This window comes from Columba livia, chromosome 8 (assembly GCF_036013475.1).
Source record: "Columba livia isolate bColLiv1 breed racing homer chromosome 8, bColLiv1.pat.W.v2, whole genome shotgun sequence".
In the NCBI taxonomy this organism is placed as follows: domain Eukaryota; kingdom Metazoa; phylum Chordata; class Aves; order Columbiformes; family Columbidae; genus Columba; species Columba livia.
Genome location: NC_088609.1, coordinates 13,474,823 through 13,495,013, shown reverse-complemented (window position 1 = coordinate 13,495,013; position 20,191 = coordinate 13,474,823). Strand labels below are relative to the sequence as shown.

The 20,191-nt window shown below is 44.3% G+C and overlaps 1 protein-coding gene across 2 annotated transcripts in view; it reads right to left on the bottom strand.

Annotated features, from left to right (window-relative positions):
- The window catches only part of FYB2 (FYN binding protein 2), a 74,037-nt gene that overhangs the window by 4,481 nt on the left and 49,365 nt on the right, over nt 1–20,191 (bottom strand). For both annotated transcript variants that reach the window (XM_065070947.1, XM_065070949.1), the window contains exon 23: nt 5,820–5,928. The gene's annotated coding sequence lies outside the window, so the exon portion shown is untranslated. The remainder of the gene's footprint in view (nt 1–5,819; nt 5,929–20,191) is intronic.

Genomic DNA, 20,191 nt, shown 5'->3' with positions numbered 1-20,191 from the left:
GGTCCATGTCTTTCCTGTACTGAGGGCTCCAGAGTTGGACACAGTTTTGTTCCAGGTGGGGTCTCAAAGGAATCCTTCACAACAAAACAGGGAGAAAAGAGGTTTTTCACAGATAATGCTACAGCCCTGTGGCCTGAGCAAGGTTGTACCACAGGCTGACAAAATTTAGTTGGTGATGCTGCAGCAGCCGCTTGAGCAGCCCAGGATCATGAGGGGGATGCAGGACCTCAGTATCCCTGTGGGCTGTGGGTGCTGCACCAAGCCTTCAAGTGGCACAGCACACACACAGAAATCTCACCAACGGCCTTCAATGCCTGCTCTTTGCTCCCATTTATCTTATCTAGCGCTCTGCTGAAGTACGGATTTACATAATACCTAATATATTAATTTTCCTGTTCATCTAGAGGATCTCAACACTGTTTTCTTTGAAAGCCTTGCCAAAAAACAACCAAGCTCCTTACAACAGAAGATGGTTTTATAGCTCTGAAAAAGATTTTCTCCCCGTTTGTATTCTGAATACTTTCTTATAAGCTGTTTGATACTGTGATAAGAGCCAGGCCCAAAAATTCAGGAGTGGTGACATCCACAGTTTGAATTAGAAACACATTACAAAACTACAGCACTCAAATTACTGACTCTGTATGAACCATTTGGTTCACACCCTCTCTCCAGCTAGAATATTTTCCCAAATTATCTTGCAATATAGCCCTATAATAGCCAGAAGGGGTCAAGCCCAGCCCACTCCCCATTTCCAGGTAAATACCTTTTTTCTGCCCCCACTTAAGTGCACAACCCTCCCTTCCTGCTTCACTTTTCTGTGCCAGTTTAATTTTGCTTGCAACATTGGATTTCAAATGGCTGAAGAAATGTCTATAAATAAGAAAAGCCACTAAAAGAAATTATGTTCGAGTTATTACATTGACCTTAATGCAGCTCAAACGACTTTACAAATGCATGCATGCTGCCTGCAGACCACAGCATTGAACCACTGGAAAGATGGTAATCTACTTTCTATGTACACAGATTCACTGCAACACATATGTAGCCTATCTTTTGCTTTATTTTGAGAGGGCTAAAGAAAGATTTGCTTTCACATGAATGTTTGGGCATAAATTCTTCTAGCCAAAGGCAGACAAATAAAAATGAGAAGTAAATTGACCTTTTTATTTTAAATAGTGATAATGATCAGACCTTGAAACAAAACATTGGGTTAGTGGTTGAGCCTTCCACCTTCATATCATGCTTTTATAGAAGACATGCTGTAGCTGAACAAAAAGTATTGGGCTCAGTAGAGAGGAGGATGAATTTAGGTAGCTTGACCTATCCAAATAGACTATGGCACTAATGGTCTCTCCTGATGTTCAAAATCTGCAAATTTGCTCTGAACCAGGGATTATGAAATAGCGAAGAGTAAATCCCTTTAAAATTGCCAGTAAAGGTCAGGAAATACACTTTAAACACACAAAGACACAGGTTCACTGGCAATTGTTGCACAACAGATTACAAATAGCTCGTGTGCTCTGTCACGGACCTCTTTACCTCCTTTATCTGCCAACATCAAACACTAAATGTCAAAATCCTTCTGTTTCCAAACCTGATACTGTTTTGTAATACTGAGATTCAAAACTGAAACAAAAAGATCCCCCCAAAGTGATGCATTTTGAGTTCTCATTTTATCTGTCCTTGGCTGCCTGTCTTTCTCCAGTGCATCTTCTCTCGGCAAAGCCTGGTACCACCAGCTGCTCAGAATGTGAAGCAAAACACCAACCGTGAGGTGACTTTTGGGCTACCAAACCCGTCATCAAAAGCACAAATTGCACAAGTCTGACAAGACACCATTTCAACTCAGCTTTGTTTTCATCATCTTTTCAGCAACAGCCAGCCTGTGTGGCTCTGCAACCACATATTCTTGTGTCTGCACGGGCACAAACACCTGGTAAGCAGCCCAAAAAATACTGGTAGGTCACGATATATATTAACAAACCCAGCTCTGGTTTTACTCTTTTGATGAAAAGCTCCTGATAATGGTCCTCCAAGAGAAAACATTATCTTTTCCTATTTCTTGACCCATTCTTGGTCACATTTTCCATACTCAGATAGCACTGTGCTGTAACAAAATTGAGAAGCTGTTGCTCTCTATATTACGCACCTTTCCCAAAAGCAAACAGACCAAACCAGAAAAAGAGAAATGCAAATGAGCTCAGTACTTAAACTCACCTGAAAAATTATTCCATAAAAGGGTAACGTGCTTCCTGAAACAGCTTGGCACCAGGCTGTAACAAGACACTCTTTTGCTGATACCAGCCAAGGAGATCAAGCACAACATGACCAACCGTCCTTACAGGAACTCAGCCTGGACAACACAGACATCTCTCTGCTGCAACCTAATACCATTGATTAACCTTGCTTAATAACATTTATTTTAAAATACAGCAATAAACAGCACCTTGCTTCAAAAGTTTCACAGTCCATACAAATTAAACCTGGCCAGTCCAAAGATTATATTACTGTGCCTGCTTATGCAGATATGATCTCAAGAAAAACACACATCTAGGTCTAATAATAATAAATAATAAAGCTATTCATACAGCTCACTGCTTACACGATGGCAATTTCCCTATAATTGCAGGTAAAAGAAATGGGCACACAAACAGCAGTCTGTAGTAACTGTGGGTTTCCCAGGGCTTGGGTTGAAGCTATTTCTTGTAAGTACACATACTTTTGGAAGAAAACTATTTCAAACTCCAACCAAGCCTTGATAAAGCTCTCCTGCATCCCTGCCTGGAGCTGTATTCACACCAGGGAAAACAAACAAACAAACAAACACACACACACACACACACACAAAACAACACAGAAGAAAAAAAGCCTGAGCACCAAGGTGTTTCAGAAGGAAAGTATTTTCTGGGCAGTGATCAGCCCCAGCCCAGTTCAGTGCTGGACCTCCAGGCAGTGGAGCAACTGTCAAACCCCTACAGCTCTTTCCCCGCCTGTCACGTGCTACGCAAGACAAATTTACACCCAGGAGTGAATGGCTGTGATTGAGCAAGCGCCTGCCCCATCCTTTCTCCCTGGCGGGGCTGTGGAGGCAGCAAGGCGGGATGCTGCAGACAGCAGATGCTTACTCTCCGATAAGGTCAAGGGCAGCTCCTGCCTGCTGCGCTGTGCCCAGGTGCTGTCTGCACAGGCAGGGCAGCTTCATGGGCAGCCCTGAGTGGGATGCTGCAGCCCTGAGACCCCTTTGCTCATCTGGAGAGACAATGAAAAGGCTCAAGGAAGACAGTTATAAAGTCACCTTCAGCCTACACTGGGTGCGACCTGTAGCTCAGCATCCTTCTTGTCAGGGACACAGCACATGCAAATGATGCTGGTGATTGCACAGCACTCATTAAGTTGTTAAACTCAAGGTCACCTGCCACACACAAAACAAGACAGAGAGGGAGTGCCATGTCCCTCCCATGGCTCCCACATCCCTAGGCAGCCACCCACAGTCACTTACTCATTTTGGCATATCATCTGGTTCCTCACACCTTTGCATGCACCTCCATGCTGTACACATCAGCGCCTTTGAGCCCCAGCTTGGGTGCTGGCTCCTGGCCCATGTACCAAACCAGGACTGAGCCAAGTGTGGCTGCATTTCCCAAGGAGCTTGTTCATGGTCACTGCTTGTCTGAGAGATGACAAAAGCAAATATTTTAATACCCAAGCTGGGGCTCTAATCCTGCCTGGAGCTGAAGTTGAACATTCCCTCCCAGGAGCACAGAGACATGGGGCAGGGAAAGACTGAACACTCCTCATCCCAATCAGCAGAAAGAGCCTTCAAGGTAAAGAGAAGAAAACAAACAAATAACAACAACAAAAAAAAATCACCTGGGCAAGAGCTATCTCTCATAGTGCTTCTCCTTTCTTCCAAAGCCCATTAATGGCCTAGAGACAACCTGGTTTATTTAGAAAACAAGGTGGATGAAGCAAAGTTAATTCCCTCATTAGAAAATGTTTTCCAGCTCAGAGCAGGTGCATTGCCAGTCACCTGGATATGTCCCCAGGCTGCACACCTTAGAGGACACCAAGTGACAGCACATGAACAGACAGCAATGTATGCAATGTGCCATGCATCCAAGCACCCACAAGCCTGGCAGCATTCAGGAGAAAAAGAAGATGTGAGTGAACACACTCCCACAGGCTTTAATGCACCTCGACTTGTGAATGATGCCTTTGCACTTCATCCCCTCACATTCTTTTCCTGCACCCATGGCCAAGCACTCAACTGAGATGACAGAACAAACTGTACTGGATGGCAGCAGGAGCCGGAAAAAGTCCACCTCCTTGGCCCTTCTGTTTTTTTGGGGGTATTTTTCCCCATCCAGATGGGATCATAAGTTTGGATCCAGCTTCAGTTATTTCAGAGTCCAGAACTGGATTCAGGATCCCAAATTCCCCCCACTTAGATGCCATCTAGTGCTCAGAGCTGAGAGCAGAGGAGCCTTGCAGGTGCTGAAGATCTGCACTACTCTTCCAGGGGCTGCCATCACCCTTCTACTTTTATGCTGCTTGCTCACACCACACTTTATTTTCCAAAATCTTGCTGAAAATCACCTGTGATTTAAACTGATAGCACTTCTTTTTCTAACTCTTTTTTTTGTCTCTGTAATATTGTACAACTCCAGGAATAAGCAACCACATGGTAGCAGAGACTCAGGAGGTGGGACTCGTTTGGAGAATAACATCTGCTGGAGCCATCTAAAACTTGTTTCCAGTCAGCAGAAAGAAAATGTTTCCTTGAAGTGCCAGTTTACCAGATTTATAAGAGAAGTCTGCCATAGGGTGGGAAGTGCCTTTTTCTCTTCATTTGACTGTAAAGTGAACCAAAATGGCTCATACGGATACAGCCACCTCTTCAGTCGGCAGCATGGAACCTGTGCAGGATTGTCCTCCTCCTGGTTTTGAGACAATATTTGGGTATGTTGTTAGAGTCAACAAGGTGAATTCAAACAGAATAACTTCATGGCTTACAAGAGGTGCAGAGTAGGTAGAAGGAAAACAGGTAGAAAATAGCCTGGCACTTAAGAAACATAGAAATCTGGCTTGCAATCAGAACATAAGGAATGAAGAAGGGAAAATAACCCTGAAATTTCATATGCATTGCAACTCCTTTCAACCAAGATCTTTGTATTCTTCTTGCCAGAAGCTAGTTTAACCTGTTTCTACTATTTGTATTATTTTCTTGCTATACATGCTCATGCAGAGGGAGCTTAGAGCATTACCACAACCTTCAGCTACAGGTGCTTGAATTGATCCATCACACATGCTCCTGCACCTCTGCCCCAGGGCTGGGCACCCCATGAATGCCACACCCTCATCTCCTCTTGTACCCTGCAGAGAAGGTTTTGGTCTTCAGGAGGTGAACCACTGGACTGAAGGGCTGTGTTTGTCCCAGTGTCAGGATACAGGGCTGAAGATGCTCAGTCAAACACTGAGATTCATGCATCCTAAGGAAGACGGCTGTGTCTTTTACCCAAACTCCAGCACTACCACTTTGTCCACTTCCCAGTGCTGCTGATCACAATTTTCCTGCATGATCTCTAGGGAACAGCCGTGCCACTGCTGAGCACAGCACACGCCAGTCCCTAAGGTCCTTCTATCACCAGCCTCAGTCCCCCAAAGTGTCATGAGACTCACTGAGACTGGAAATCTCCCTCCTCCTCCTTCACAGCCCCCCTAGAGCCCAGGGACACACACCCCACATACCCCGCAGTGCCTCACATCCCTGAAGCTCCCAAGAGCCAGCTCAGCTCTGTCTCACCAAGCCCAGGTCTCACCTCTGCACTGCAATGTAGACGTATCCTCAGGGCACGTCTCTTCACCAGGCTCCGGCTGCTCCGCTCCCATTTGGAGTTGGCAGGGTGCAAGTCAGGTCTGGTTTGGAAGCTGCAGAGTAGAGTTACGGTGCAAAGTGAGTTGAATTTTCCTGGGCACCACACCACACTCATTTGGCTGTACATCATGCATCCAGCTTAGGGCAAAAGTGGTGGAAGCTGTGCAGACCTGCTCCTCCAAAGCCTCCTGCTCTGGCTCCCAGTTCCCCCATCAACTCTGCTCTCTCTCATCCACAGCTAATTCTGCTTTCCTCTGCCTCCACTGGCATCTCCCCTTCCCAAAGGTGCCAAGTCCTCAGTCTTGCTGCAGTGAGGCCATCAGGAGCATTGCATCTCAGCACCCTTGGGGTAACACATCGATCCTGCCAGACTTGTGCTCCCATTTCAGAAGCACTGGGACTGAGTCTTCTCTAGGAGAAGCTAAAATCATTCATTTGCAGGCTTGCTTGCTGTTTTATTAATTCATTTTTTTTTGTCTGCAATTTCAAATGGTGCAATTTTGAGATCAAAGACCTTCCCCTGCTCTAAAGGCTCCGCATAAGCCTGGTCTTCACAAGTACAGGAGCGTCTGCTTCAAGGAAAGATGTGAGACTCAATCTCAGCCAACATGCACCAATTCACAGAGAAAAACTGGGCTAAATTTCCCTCTCACTCATACCTCTCTAAAGTTAATTGGCTTTAATGTGGGAAGAACATACCTACTCAACTGATCTTAGTCAGGTGAGGCCCATCCCTGCTGCGTATTTAAGAAAACCCATTGGGTGCTGCTGCCTGTGAATAACTGCAATTACCTCTGGCCTGAGGCAAGAAAGAGTAGATGGAAAGTGTGCTGCATGGACAAACAGCCAGCAGGATGCAAGGCAGGGGCTGCTGTATCCTTCCATAGAGAGGAGGAGTGTTTGTGTCAGGGTTTCTGAGCAAGTCACAGCTCAAAGTTTGACCAAAGACCCTATTTACACTCTCCATGGTTTCTTCAACATGCATCAAATAGTCCCATGTGTACCCCTTTCTTTGCTGTTTCAACACTGCTATTCTGCAGGACAGAAAGAAGTTAAATGGGGCCCAAAATGCATGGCTATGTGTAGGTCTGGGGTGGAAAAAGAGCTCCTGCCCAGCTGGAGATACTGGTAGAATTTGCCTAACATCATTCAACACATTAGGGACAGGAGAACCTACACTTAAGATAACCACCAAAGTTTAATGTAAGATGAACCCATACAGAATGGTAGCGGGACTTTATTTTGGTTTAGACCTGTCCTAGTAAAGCTTGGCTTAAATTAATTCAGTGTTGTTTTATAAGAAAATCAAGCAACAACTGTCAGAAGGAAACATCACAGCTTGGTGTCCTTTGTGTCTGAGCAGTAGGTCTGTGCAGTCATGCTGGCCAGGAAAATAACACAGCAAGGGCAGAGCCAGACTCACCAGGTATGTCTGAATGTAAATGTGGTCTCTAGGAGGCACAGATTAAATCCTCAGCCTGAGGGCACAGGAGAAGAGCTTGGGCTGTTTTAGCTTGACCGACTCTCCAGACTCAGGTCCCACTTCACCATGGTCCCAAGGCAGCCTGCAGAGCCCTGGCTGACACCTCTGCTCCCTTGGGTGCTTGCTGAGGCACCCATGTGTTGAATAACCCCCATGCCAACAGCCTCGGCCATTTGTTCAATTGATTTTTCCAAGACAAGCACTTTGCTGATGCTGCTACGCAGCAATGCAATGGGCTGTCCTCCCCTAGAGCTGCAGCTTCCCTTACAGGTCCCTTCTGTGTCACCCTGCCCATTGGTGCTGCTGTTTTTAAAGACTGCTCAGGTCACACACTTTGTCAGAGCCAGGCCAGATCTGTATCTGATGCGTGACAGCTCATGAATCACTGCAAATCAGGAGCAAACCAGCTTCCCTCAAATTTGAAATGAGATTAATCTTTTTCTCATAGACCTACTCCATCATTCCCCGTTTACAAAAAAAGACTCACTCTTTTCATTCTCTCACGGCAATCAGAAGCACCTCACTGAACGGGGTCTCTTTTCCTATTAGAAACTGCAAGTATATCCGTTGTGCACAATGCCATTTGATGTATGCATTGCTGATAAAACACAGGTTCTGATTTAACAAATCAATAGAACAGTCCTTTTCGAAGCCCCTCTGAGCAAAGAGCTTCTTGATGTTGAATGTTTCCTTATCTGATTTTTCATACTTCCACATTTCCTCATTTAAAATGTTGATAATTAAAAATGTAGAAAGAGATGATCACAAGGAGAGATTAAAAAACTTTAACAATATATTTGAAATAATAATAGCATTACAGGGAACAATGTAATCTTATTAACTAACTGCTGTGCAATAGTGTCGAGGGATCCCAAGCAACTGCTCAAAACCCTTGATGTTAGGTGCTGTGCAAAGACAAGAGCTGCTATAAAAAGCACACAAACTCCCTACAGATGCAAACAGCAGCCTAGCAGATGTTTACATCTCCAGTTTCTCTGAGACAGACCCTTAAGTTTTTCTTAGCTCTTCCTGAATTCCAAAGGTTGATAAAATGCTGCCTAAACCAAGATTTTAGGAGCTCTATTCTTTGTAAAATGTAGAGCAGCTCAGAGGTGTGCACAAGATGATACATCAGCCAAAAATAACCGGAAAAATATCAAGCAAGCATAATTATGTGTCCCACAGGTTTGCATATCTTTAATACTGAAACACCTTCCAATTACACATTAAGTGACAAGTCTCACTTTTGCCACTGGAAATAGTGTACAGAAAGCCTTCTGTTTTGGTAGGGTTTTTATTGCGAAAGCTGTTCGAATAGACACTGCTTGGTGTTTACAGCAAAAACGACAGACCAAAGGCCTCTACTTCGCATCTGCTAAGGATGAGATGGATCTGATTTCTATTTCTTCCTTTTAGCCACAGTACAGCAGAGTCAGCTCACTTAAACCACTGGAGAGCTCTGTACAAGAGCCCCAATGTGCTTTAAATTGCTCAAATAGCCACTAGCCAATAAATCCATCTACTGTTTTTCATCTGTATAGGCCCAATTATTTTGGAAAGGGGGAAAAGCAGCACCCATCATTTATAGTGAGAATATGATTGAAATTAATACAATTCCTCGATTAATCAAAATTCATCAAAAACATCCTGTTGAAGTATGGTTGAGTGAAGGAACAGAGAGCACGAGCTGGAAGTCAGAGAATGAGATGCAATAGACAGTGAGGAATTCAAATAAAAAAAGCCTTAGATATTAAGATGTGTGAATTTGTTGAGCTAATCCCTCTACTTCCACTTACCCTAATAGGGTTTGGGTCTGACAGAGAATTTGAGACACAGGCAGGGTAAGGGAAAGACCCATCAGGAGAGATGAAAAAGAACAGAAGTAACATTTTTTCCCCTCTGTAACCTCCCATATATTATAGCTCCACCTCATCAAAGTACATGATCATACATGCTATAACCTTCAGGAGGTGAGTTTGTAGGTTGTTTTACATGGCATGCTGTCAATCACTGTATAAATCATTGGTCTCTCAATTTTTCTCATGCTTGTATTCCAAATGAGACTTTCTCAGCAAAAGCTGCTGTTCAATCTCAAAGAAGGTTAAATGGTTTTCCAGCTGATCCTTGGCCACAGTTTTATTCTACTCAGCTCAAAATAAGGACCAAACCCAAGACTGGCTCTGTGCTGCCTTTTTTCAGTATTACTTTATAAGTTCCTTTTGTCTGGAAAAAAGTGCATTTATCTTCCACTTTTCCCCCATACAGAGATAACAGCAGAATCACAAGCATCTTTGCTGAACATGTGCTACTCAGATGGTCATCAAACACAGCAGGGCTCCATTTCCACATGCCAACTTACAAGGCCTAAAGTCATTTCTTGTTTCCTGCTTGTTAGACACCCCATCCCAGTCCAGTTATGTCAGTAAGGGACTTAATGAGACCTCATTTTGTTACTGATTAATCTTTGCCACTATAATCATCAGGTTGCACAGTGGTACATGCTGGTGTCAGGGGTCTCCAGGGAAGCTCAAGAGATTCCACCTACATCTGCATATCCCAGATTTTTCCTCTCAGCCTAGCAAACTTGGCAAAAACATTTTGATTTCTACTTAAGCAGGCTGTGAAAAAGCTAACATTCTCATCTGAAAGCAGGTCTCTGAAGATTTCGGCAAAGGATGCAAGCGTGGCTCCCACGGTCAGGCCAGCCCCAAGGCTCACATCTGAGAGGGCATCCTCAGGCTGGAAGTGCTCCACAGCCTTAGCAGAGTGGTTTAGAACAGTACAGCTGATACACAGAAATGATAAAACCAGATTACGAGATCTAATCTCTAGGCAGCAGGAAGAACTGATAGGAAGTCCAGCTGTGAAAATCACTTTAATTTACACAACATACACAAATGGGCTAAAAATGCTGCTGTAGGATGAAGGTTTGTATCACAGGAGTTGGTCAGAAAACATTTGCAGGATTATTATGATATACTATTTCTCAATTTAAGCAGTAAATTCCTGATACAACATACACTGTAGACCATGGGGAATAGCCAACTGCTTTCATTGTACATTGAAACAAACTGGAAAATTACACTAATGCACAAACTTGCACTAGGACACAAGTACAACAATATTCCTGCTTATAGAAGCAGTAATATCAAGCAGACTGCAAAACTGAGGTGACGCACTAACACACAATACAGCTTAAGCAAAAAAAATATCCCTAAGTATCTAGTAATACTGCTGCATACATCTAGTGAGCAAGTGTGTTATAAGGCTGTTACTTAGGTACACAAAATACCACCAAATATTTTTATTTCTCATTAAAGAGGCTTTGGGTTGTTTGTCTTTAAACACAGATGGTCAAGTTTAGGTTTATTTTTGCAATACACTGCTGAGTTATTAAAGCAAGCACTGTATAGAGGTTAACTCAGAAGCCTGGGAACCCTTTGTTTTGTGTGATTTGCAATTTATCTGCTGCTCGTAAAGTACGAGTAATGTCCCTTTGGTGAGGCCCTGATTCATTAGGGCTTTTTACATGTCAGGAAGACACACAGGTTGGGGAGAAATAAGACTTATGAGTCCTGCAAGTCAGAGTTTACATGCCCTCAGCATCTTTTTTTGACACACAATCAGGTTGCTGCAGCATTAAGTGTTACCCCACTTCGGTTGATGGATAGTTACTGTCCATGTAAGATGTCTTACCCTTGTGTGGAAGCAAGGTAACTCTGCAGTTTGCTTCATCCACACCAGGGTAAGCCAAGGCACGTGAAATCCCCACAGAGCAGCCAAGGGACAGCAACTTCTTTGACAATGGCAACTTGTATTAAAGCCTTTAACACATATTTCTCATCAAAGCCTCTAGATAATTAAGTCCTCTCTCCCAATGAGCACACATGTTTCCCATTGCTGCCTGGTTAAGCTTGATGACCTACATGGACAATGCTGCTGTGGCCTCAGCGAGGCTCCATCTCACAGACAGAAGTGCCAATCGTGTAATTACTTACCCCTGAGTAGCCCCTTTGATGTAGCCACAGCACAACCATTACAGATACTGAACTCTACAGACACTCAACTTCATCCTCAAAGATGATCCCCCCAGGACTGATGTGCACGATGGGGGAAATACTCACTTTTTCCTACCAGCCAGCAAAAATGTGAATTCCTGAGTGTAGATCCAGATGCAAAGGCATTGATGGCTCCTTGGCCAGTTTTTCATCTCCAGGAGGTTCTGTTATTTGTCTCTGATCTGGTTGGGATTCAGGCTAATGCCACAGAAGTGAAAAATCTCTACTGCCCTTGCAAGTAAGTTGATCTCTCCTGTTGCCATGTCATATGAATTTATAAGGTGAGATTTGCTCTCAGTTTCACCTCTCCTTGCTGTGCACAGGTCTAGGAAGATATTGGAGATCATTCAATGAATGTCTGTAACTTACTTCCACCCCATCTTAATGGCACCACAACCTATACATAACTAGATTTTTTTCCCCCTTCTAGACATTTTCTTGATTTACCTTCAAAATCTGAGTGGGTGAGATTTTACATTTGTCCAGCATTTTCCCTCCTACCGCTGGCTGCCACATTGCTTGAATACAGACACACCAAATGGCCATGAGGATCCTGATGCACCCACAGGCACAGCATGAGCCCTTTCCTCCAGGAAAGCAATCCCTCCATCACTACTGACTGTGGAGATCCAAAATGACTCCAGCTGCTCTCTCACAGGAGCAGCAATTGGAGAGAACAAAAAAAAAACTAAACACACACAAAAAGAAAACCCACTGCTTTTTGGTATCTGGGACCAGCTGAACAACCTGCTTGCTCCTAATTTACACAGCATTGCTTGAGAAAGATAGGTGGGGTTTGTTACAGAAAGACAAACAGCTGGATTATAGACACGGCAAAGAAAAGATGCCCCAGTGCAGCGCTTGCTCAGGTGGCACCACCCTGTGCTCCCTGCTCAGGATAACCCTCTCCCAGTGACTCCAAACAAGGCACAATTCCCACTTAGCAGGGAAGTATCCAAAAATCGCTGCACAAATGCACAGGTAATATACAGCTGATACTTACACAAAATCACTAACAACTGCAAACCACCCAAATTCATTCCCCCTGGAAAAAGCACTCACTCTCCTCCACGATCCCCTGAGCAATTGCATTTCCCTGCCCTTCACCCCCCCTTCCTGACAAATCCCCCAGACATCTCTCTCCCTGCTCACACAGACTCTGCTACGCAAACTGCAAACTCACAGTTTAACCATCTTCCTAACGTTACCATGGTTTCCCAGGTCTCTTACAAAAGCTCATTCCTGTGATGTAGCCGAAAATGCTTTTCTTAAAGTCTAAAAGAGATTCTTATGCACGGATTGCAGTCCTGATCCTTTGTTTTCCCCTGCAGTTGATTTATTAAAAATAACTAATACCAACAGTGAGAATTTCTCAAGAAGATTTCTGAAGGAAGAACAAGCCTAAATAAAGATACCAGAGACAGGATTTCACAGCAGCAACAACTAGGGAAGCATCAAATCTAGGGCCATAATCACACGGACTTTCTGATGATCCTTATATTGTGGGAGATTATTTAAAATCACACATTTTTCAGCTTTTTTTCAACTTAACAATATTTGAAAGAAGCCACTCAAGCCTCTCAAACTAAGATTTCTGATGCAAGAACTCCACACCGCAGACCAAAAATAGCAGAGTTATGAGCTCTGAAAGTGTCTAGCAAGGCTTTTTATTTTAATTCATATTTAAGAAAGGTTTCTAGCAGCTGGGAAAAGTAAGAGCCACATTCATAAAACTCTTGGCTATTTGCCACACAAATGGTGCTTTTATTGAGCGGGGTGGGGGGGAATGAGGAACGCGCCTATTCCGCATCAGGAATGTGTTTCTCAGATTAATAAATCCTTTCCCTCTCCCGCAGCTGACTAAAGAAAACCTTTCTCAGTTTGCCATCGAGGTGAGAGAGGGCAAGAGCGATTCTCCGAGAGCCAGAAAGACGCATTTCAGTTGAAACAACACGTTTATTAAAAACATGCACACAAATAGGACTATGTGTTTCAGCCCAACCGAGGGACGCTCAGACCCAGCAAGGACAACAGCAGGGACAAACCTCTCCAAGGTGCAGCCAACCCATCATACCAGCTGCCTGCCACAAAATGTAACGTCTTCCCATAAACAGATATTAATACATTTTTCGGGACAGATCTGAGAGCTTCCAGTCTAGTCACTTGGACTCAGGTGGAGAGAAGAATGAGCAATGAGGATGGGAAACTGAAACACAGAAAGATAGAGGGCTAAACAATAACAAAATCTAGATCTACTTTAAAATTGGCAATTAATGATGATATGTAGAGACCACTGGAAATGGGAACTAGAACTCCCAATTTCCGCCAAGCAAAGATTTGTCCTGAACTGCAGGTACCAAAAGGCACTAAAGATGCTCCTAAGGCACAGGGGAACTCTGTACCTTAGGTTGTTCTGGGCTTGGTGACTTCACAGTTCAGCACTGTTAAAAATGGAGCAGTTTGGGTTATTAAGAGAAGTCTAACTTTGGGCAGATTTCCAGGTGGGGAGCTCAAAAATAAAAGAAAAGCCACTTAAACATTAGGGCTTGGCAGTAGCCAAGTGGAAGCTTTGGAAGGGGATTTTTTAGACTTCAGCTCAGCTCCATCTCTCCCACTTCATGCACTTCAGCCCTTAACTGTGCTTAGACCTTGATAGCTCACCCAGCATCCCACAGGGGCTGAACTCAAATCCTGAGGTCCTGGATGAGACATGATCCAGGCACTAGACATACAGGGACTAACCTTACATGATCCCTCCAACCCAGGCAGGAACATGTGCAATACACCATCCCATCAAATAACAGATTCTGATGCTTCAACAAACCTCATTTTAAGTATTTCTTCATCTCATACCATCTCTGTGGCTTAATTTTAGCCTTATTTTTGTCCCAGCCATTGGGGACATGGAGAACATGTTGTTCCACCCTGTCTGCAGTAATGCTCTGATACAGAGCAGCAATACAGAAGGGGCAAGGAAAGAGTGGACCAATTCTGCAAGGCTGTAGATCTTTAAATAGTATTTCATATCGAGGTCAAAGAAGGTTGGATCTACTGTACAGGCAGCAGAGCAAATCCTAAACTTCTCTTCAGTCAGTCCCTGGAATAGATGTTCGTGGGTCCAAACTGAAGGGTGAGGATAAACTTCAAACTCCTCTTCATCAGCAAGTGTTTTCCCAGCTGAGCTAATTTGGCAAAGCTAAGAGAAGGTCTGCCAGTTCTCACAGATTATGCCCTAAAAGCAAGCATACATAGCAAACCACTGACAAAAATGTTACAAGCAGCTCATGCAGTCACTGCTTTTCCCTCCACAATCCTAGAAGTTACATTGCAGGATTTGCTGCTGAACTCCAGGCTACAAACTTTCTGTAGGAATAGTATTGCCTACAACTCATTAAAAAAAAAAAAAAAAAAAAAAAAAAAACACTTAAAAAAATATATAAAACTGCATGGAAACAAAAAAACACCCCCTGCCTTTCCATATAGCTCACCTCAAATCCATATTGTGCTTCACATTTGTGGTAAAGCCAAAAAGATTGATTCCATGACTGCAGAAAAAGGTCCTGCTTTTAAAATTAACTCCCCCAAGCAAACCATTACCATCACAGAGCATATTAAAAAACAAAGAAACAAAACAGAAAAAAACCCACGGAATTCATTACTATTCACTTCTAATGGGATGAGGCATCTAGTTACTCATTTGTGCCCTTAAATAACCTTATTCAGAAGTCTCATTCTCATGTAGATGGAGTAAATCACTAAAAAAAAAAAAAAAAAAAGTGCGTTTTCAACGCACATGCCTACCAGAGCATCATATGTTGTCATACAGCCCAGATTTTCACTCAGTACCAAAACCCAAACATAACAAACTTTGGGCCCATGTGCACTACATTTTTGGAATAATACTTCCATATTACATGTTGTTACATTATATTACAACAAGCTAATCATAAGATTGCTTTTGAGTAACTGACTCCCAGAAAAGTTAATTTCCAGCTCTATACCACAACAGTTCAACATCTGCTCATGGCCAGTATATAGAGCTTGATAAATAACATCAGTTACATAATATAAATGGGAATTGGTTTGTTACAAATCTAATGTGCATAAGCCTCTGATGCACGTAGATCCTCTATCATTCAAATAAAACTCAATTTCACACGTCACAGCTTACCCACTGCTGCATTATCTCATTAACAACTCCTCCAAAAACAGACTGGGAAAGCAAATCCTGTGAAAATCCACAGATTTAGGGCACTCACAAGGGTTGGACAGCATGCCTCGCAACCTGAGCTTCTGTATAAACAGATACACAGCATTCCTCATTTTTTCCCCCCCTCACATTGAGCTGTAAAAATACAGAATCTCAACCTCTTCCTGAACAGGCAGAGAGGTTCAGGGTGCTGAGCTGAAGTCCTTTGGCAGGTCAGACATGGCTTGAGGTGTTCAGCTACAAGCCTTCCTGCAGGTTCACCATGGTGACCAAAGTCAGCACGGCAACCGGCAGCTCCCAGGTTCCCTCTCAACCCTTCAGCATCCTGCTGTTTAGCCCCACATTACCAAAAACAGCCCCTTGCATATTGAGTGAAGGGAGTTCAGGGCCTAAGAGGGGCATCAGCAAAAGGGGAGCACATGGCATGAGTTTCTGTGAGAGCTGCAAGAAGCCACCATGTTTCCGCACAGAAATCCAGCACCCCAAAAAAAGGGTGCAAAAAACCCCTCAATGTTTTAGCATTCAGACCTAATTTCTACTGTAAAACCAGCCCTGGCACATCAGGGAGAGCCAGGTGCCCTGAGTAAAGGCACCCCATGGCAGCTTTCACCATTCCATCCTGTAGTCCCTGGCTGTGGGGAGGGTGGAGGTGCTTGGCTGGAGGGAATCTGACTCCCAGCTGGCACTGGGGTGCAGTCATGGGCACAAGCAGCCCATGGAGAGAACAAGCCCTGGCAGGGTGTAGTTAATAAGCCCAAACCCAGAAAAAAAAATTATGCTAACACACAGTGTCTGAAAAGGTAGAAACAACCGGCCACAACAGAACAAAATGCATGCAAGAATGTCCTCCTCTAAAGAAAGCCATATATCCTGCTGCTCAAATGAAGGATTTCTCAACGAGTGGGGGAAAAAAAAAAAAAAAAAGCCCAGGGACTGCAAACCACCCAGCCTGCAGCTGGACTGAACGGCACCCAGTCTACATTTGATTTCTGTTTTAAATAAGCTGCAACGCTACTAGGCACAGACAGATCATTCAGAGTGGAAAGTAAGCAGAGGGAAGATATTTCTATCCTGCTTCACAGTCAAATACTGTTCCATGTGATCTACACCCAAAATCAATATGCCACTTTGCCAGACACTGGAGTCTCCATCTCCTAGCAACACCTCCCCACCCAGCATTTTACTCCAGACACTCCAGCTCCTACCTATAAGCACAGCTCCCCCTCCCCAGTGCATGTAAATGAGATTTATCGATACACGTACATATAAGCATACATACATGCATTTATTTAAAAGCCAGAAGGAAAACAAAGCAAATTCCCTTAAGCCTGAGCCCCAGCACTGCTTTCCAGGAGCACACAAGGCTCTACAGAACAACTGCTCTCAGCTCTCACTGACACTGATGCAGGTGAAAGGTGCTCACCCGCCTGGTAACACGCCTGCTTTAAAAGCAAAGGGCCTCCTATAGGCTTCTGTAAGCCTTAAGCTCCCAAAATATATAATGTAAATTAAAAACCTGATTAATATTAACTCACTGTTTCTAGTAAACAGCTTCTGGGTCTGCAACAGGCTGCAGAAACACTCATGACATATCAGTTTGCTCTGAGACTTAGTTACCAACTTCTAACAAGATGACAAAACATCATATCTACATAGAGCAGCTCCTGTTTAACCATTAAAAAAATACCCTATGAAATCTCACCTATTTGTTGTAGTGCTTCATTCAACATAGTCAGGACTTGCCAAGACTGGAAGCAGAGATCAAACAAACCCCACGTGCTCTCGTGAGCAAAGACACAAGAGAGCTGCCAAGAGCTTGCAAGGTAAAGTCTTGCATGGACTGACAACTTTGCAGCTGCCTGAAGAAGCTAGAGTTTTCTCAAGCTTTCCAGAAGATAGTAAACTTTAGATAATAACAAAACTATTTGTAAACACTGTCTCTCTTTTGCCTGCATGTACATCTATTATTCTCATTAAACAGATATGGTTTCATTACACTACAAATGGTTTTGTATTCCATCAGCCTTCCTGTTTCTACCCTGAGCTTGTTGTTTTACTTATTTATACTATTGGATTTGTTGAATTAAGTTGTCATTTTATTATTTATGATAGTACAGTTGCATAGTCTGGTCATTATTTTATCAGGTATCCTTTGTTTACACACCTTTCCAAGCAGCTCTTTACTACTTCAGAGTGTGGATTACATTTGCAACTGCCTTCTGCTACTTCTTGTGGCTGAATAAGAAATGAAGAGGTCAAAATTAACACTACCAAAACATGGTAGAATTCCTCTTCAAATACACTAGACCAATTTCAGTGTTCAACTTAAGTGCTACTTACTCAGGATGAGCATGCATATTTTAAAGGGAACTATTCACAAGGTCCACAGCTTATAACCTGTTTAGGAGATGAGGGAGAACATCCTGCTCTCCTTAGGGAATTTTTTGGACTTTCAGGTGAACTTGTCCATCAGTTGACTGCTTGAAAGAGAAATGGATCTGAGCCTCTACACGAACAACAAACCCCTTTCCCTAGCACAGGTCTCTGAGCAGCAGCTGCTGCTTTGCCTGAGCTCTCACCTGGAGACACAGGGGTCCCAAGATAACATTTACAGGGGTCCCATCAGCCAGGCAAGAGGCAACTGAGACCACAGGGCTGCAAAGGAGAGAGACTGCCACCTTATAGCAAACACACCTGTATCAGCTGCTTGCCAGCCTCAGATGCTGTATAGCATGGCAAGGGCTTTCTTTTTTGGTGGTTGCAGTTGCCTTTTTAATGAGTAAAAAGGGAAATCTTTACCACAGAAAAGAGGTGGAATCACTAAACAGGTATTTCCTTCAAGACAGGGTTCTACCCCCCCCCCCAAAGTTCATCTCTAGCAATAAGTTCTATCAAGAGGTAGTCTACTTAGACCAGTTGTGTTATTATTTAATATACAACACCACCAGAGCAGACTGCAGGCTCGTTAGGGAACAGATAATGTTACAGTTACAATGAGCTGTTAGCTCATGAGAAACAGCAGCTGACAGCACTACCAGAATACAGAGATCATTTCATCTGGCTGCACTGACTTCTGAGGTATTGATGTTTCCTTCCCCATACACCTGTTTTGCTCCTTTGTATTAACACAACTACTGAACCACAAGAAGGCTCCTGTATCTGCTTTGCAAAGGAGAACCATTCATCCACCATCACACCCCAAAACACTGCCCAGAAGCTGCTAGCAATAGGTAGCACCACTATCCCTACAAATTCAGCCCTTCTCAACCACACACATCAACTTACTAACACACACTGGGTCTTCACTTCTCCAGTTCAGAGTGAAGGGCAGCAAGGAAATATCCATGAGTGCCACCTCCCTTCCTCAGCATACAGAACCCAAAACCTAGCAACACCCAATCAGGCAAGTCCTTATACCTGCTGTCTACCTCACAACCACCTTCGTCCATGACACTCACTTTCTTATACTCCAACCACCCACCTGCCCATGATTCTTTAATTACCATCAATCACTTGTACCCACCCACCTCATTTCCCAGCCCAAGCTACAGCTGGGCTCCACAGGGTGTATGTGGGGCCATGACTCCCACCCCATACCATTCCTCCTATGGGAATGTGCTCTACAGAACTAATGCAGCTTCCTTGGCTGGTAGCACCCCAAGCAAAGGGTCACTAAAAGGAGGGATCAACCCAAGGAAAGGGCACCAAAAGGAGGATATACTCCAAGGACAGTGTCACCATGCATGTCAACCCCCAGGCAGGTTTGACTCATACACCAGCAGGCACATCCTAAGCAGGGTTTACCATAAGGTGGGTGTCACTCCAAGGAGGGTGTTACTCTCAGGCACCTGCTCTCTAAGGAGAGGGTGTACTGTAAGGAGAGTTCAATTCAGGTAAGGTGCACTGCAAGCAGAGTGCACCCCAAGGAGAGCGTCACTCTTAGAGACCTGCACCCTCTAGGCAAGCATCACTCCAAGGAGGTGCCAGCAGCTGGCAGACACACCTTCTGGCAGGTGCCATCCCAAGCCAAGTACACCAAAAGGAGAGCATCATCATCATCATCATAGAATGTCCTGAGCTGGAAGGGATCCACCAGGACCATCGAGTTCAACTCCTGTCCCTGCGTAGGACAGCCCCAAGATTCACCCTCTGAGTCTGAGTGCATTGTCCAGTCTCTTTTTGAACACTGTCAGGCTTGGGGCCGTGACACCTCCCTGGGGAGCCTGTTCCAGTGCTCCACCATCCTCTGGGTGAAGAACCTTTTCCTAATGCCCAACCTAAACCTCCCCTGGCACATCTTCCTGCCATTCTCTTGGGATGTGTCCTTAGTTGCCAGAGAGATCAGTGCCTGCCCCTCCTCCTCCCCTTGTGTCACCAAGGCAAGTGTCACCATCAAGCAGGTGCACCCTAAAGGCAGTGTCACCCAAGGAGGGTGTCACCCCCAGGCAGGTGCACCCCAAGGAGTGTCCAAACCCACACACGGTGCACCCGAAGAAGGGCACGCCCCGAGAAGGGTGTCACCCGCGGGCAGATGCCGCCCTAGAGGAGTGTCACCCCCGGGCAGG